This window comes from Mustelus asterias, unplaced genomic scaffold (assembly GCF_964213995.1).
Source record: "Mustelus asterias unplaced genomic scaffold, sMusAst1.hap1.1 HAP1_SCAFFOLD_2795, whole genome shotgun sequence".
In the NCBI taxonomy this organism is placed as follows: domain Eukaryota; kingdom Metazoa; phylum Chordata; class Chondrichthyes; order Carcharhiniformes; family Triakidae; genus Mustelus; species Mustelus asterias.
The window spans coordinates 17,501-20,000 of NW_027592740.1; the positions used below are offsets into that span (position 1 = coordinate 17,501).

A 2,500-nucleotide genomic window follows, 5' to 3' on the forward strand; every position below is an offset into this window, starting at 1 on the left:
GGCCAGGCAGGAGAGCCTCACGGGGGCCGGCCCCGGGGCCAGGTATCGGACAACCTCTCCGGGGGCCCGAACCGAAACCCGTAACACAGAATAAAAATCGTAACAAGGTTTCTGTTGGTGAACACGTTGTGAAGGATCTTTGTCGGCCGGGGGCCCGCCACCTCTCCGGGGAGGGCGGCCCGTCACTCCTTGAACTCGAAGGCTGCGCCGGTTGGGCCAGGCAGGAGAGCCTCACGGGGGTTGGCCCCGGGGCCGTGGCCCGTACTGACGCTGGCGCCTCCCACGCGGGTGGGAGGTCACACCGACAATTTCGCCGTACCCGTCGAACGGGCCTGGTCACCCGTACGCACGTTCCGCCGAAGCCGGGCGACGTCGATCTCGGTCCCACTCGGTTGGGCCGGCGCGCGGGCGCCGCCACCGACGAGCACGCACACGCTCGGTTGCACGCCGGCAAGTCCATGCGGGTGCCGCACACGCTACGCCTGCGCCGTTGGAAGGGCTTCGCCGTTGGCTTCGTAGGGTGTCTTTGCAGTCCGTCCGAGAGGTGGGGGCACGCACGGCAACACGGCCGGCCTGCCTGCGTGGGACGATGCGGTCCTTTCGTTCAGCGGTTCGGCGGTTTGGCCGGCGCGAGCAGACGCTCGGAGGGAGACGGTGGCGTCAGCCACGCACTCACTCCGCTTCTGCAGTCCGGTCCACTCCGCCCGTTCTAGCTGCTCGTTTGGTCCCTCGCCCGCCAGCAGACCGTTCCGCCGACGGTGCTCCTCCTCCGCAGCGACTTCTGCCTAGCCGCTCTGCCGGGTGCGATGTCACCGGCGTCCGCACCGATCCTCGGCACGGCGCGTGTGCGCACCTGTGGGCCGCCGCCCCGTGCTCCACGTCCGTCTGTGTGTGCCCGCTGTGGGGACCGTCTTCCTCTCGCCTTGGCGACGGCTTGCGGGCTGCGACGTGACCTTGCCACCGCCTTGCAGCATTACATCCGCAGTTGAAACGAAGAGAGCTGCTGCGGGCTTGGGTGCTTGTCCTGGCGGCTTGTCGACGGGACCACGGTGAACGGCCACTGTGTGACTCCGCAGGGAGACGTTCTGGTGCAGTCAGGGGCCTTTTTGTCTCCCGCCGCGGTGAAGCTTTGGTCGCATTCTAGTCACTCTCTTCAAAGCCCGGTGAGGGGTACCTGTTCATGCTCACCATTCCTCCGGCACCCGTGTGCGGAGGGTGGGTGCGAGGTTTAAAGATTCGTTGTCCGCCTGTCGGTCCGGTCTGGTCTCGTGCTGACTTGAGCGAGCGTCCACCGCGTTCGAGAGAATGTGCCTGTCCGCGGGGGCAGCCGCGCTTGCGAGCGTTCCGCCGCGCCCCCTTCCCCAGCCCGCCGAGGTTGGGGCGTGCGGGGTCGGCTTGCGCCCGTAGCGTCGGCCTGTCCTCCGCGGCTTGCACCCGACTCAGTCCGCTGCGGCCTCGCCTCGACTCTCGAGCCTACCGCCAGACGGTGACACCAGAGAACTCTGCCTCTGGCTGTTGCGGGGCGTGACGGCGCGTGGCGGGCCCCGGCCCCTCACCCACGCCGGCACTCAACGCCTGCGAGCGCCCTGATTCCTCCTTTTTTTCGCTTGATTGTCGCTCGAGTGCGTGCGCCTCCGGGCTCACGCCGTGGTACGCGCCAGGCTGGGGCTCCACCGTCACGTCGGCGGGGGAGCGTTTTGCGCGTCCCAGGATCGGGCAACCGATCCGAAACCCGATACAACTTTTAGCGGTGGATCACTCGGCTCGTGCGTCGATGAAGAACGCAGCTAGCTGCGAGAATTAATGTGAATTGCAGGACACATTGATCATCGACACTTTGAACGCACTTTGCGGCCCCGGGTTCCTCCCGGGGCTACGTCTGTCTGAGGGTCGCTTGACAATCAATCGCACTTCGCGCGCATCCGTGCGCCGAAGAGCGCGGCTGGGGTGTCGCAGAGGTGCCGTCCTCTCTGTCCCCCTAAGTGCAGACCCAGAGTAATCCGCGTCGGAGAGCTTGACCTCTTGGGTGCCGGCGTCCGCCTCCGGGCTCGTCGGCACTGCCCGCTCCCGCACTGGCCCAGCCACCTCGGGGTCGCCGGCACGGCTGTCATCGGGTTGCCAGAGAGAGAGAACGTGACTGCCTCGCTGCCGGGACCGTGTGTGCCTTCCGTTAGGCTCGGGCCAGGGGGGTTGACTCTCTGTTGATGTGTGTGTGTGGCTCGTCCACGGGAAGGATCCGCAAGAGTTGGCTCGGTTGGGTGCTCCGGCACAGAGAGTGAGAGAGTGGAGTGACTGTCCGCTGGACGTCTCCGGACACGTTGCCTCGCGTGGTCCGTGCTCGGTTGCCTGCCGGTGGGTTGCCGTGGCCGTTCAGTGCCGTCGCGTGGAGGACGGCAGCTTGACGCGTGTGACGCTTGATGCCTGGATCGGTGCTCGGTCGTGCCGTGCTTTTCTTCCCTCTGTTGCGCGTGCGAGTGCTTGCATTTTTGTCGTGGGAATC

The 2,500-nt window shown here is 66.5% G+C and overlaps 1 non-coding gene across 1 annotated transcript; it reads left to right on the plus strand.

Annotated features, from left to right (window-relative positions):
• The first annotated feature begins 1,739 nt into the window (after window positions 1-1,739).
• LOC144490028 (5.8S ribosomal RNA) lies at window positions 1,740-1,893 on the plus strand. The gene has a single exon (XR_013497128.1). It is a non-coding gene; the product is annotated as a 5.8S ribosomal RNA (ribosomal RNA).
• The last annotated feature ends 607 nt before the right edge of the window (window positions 1,894-2,500 follow it).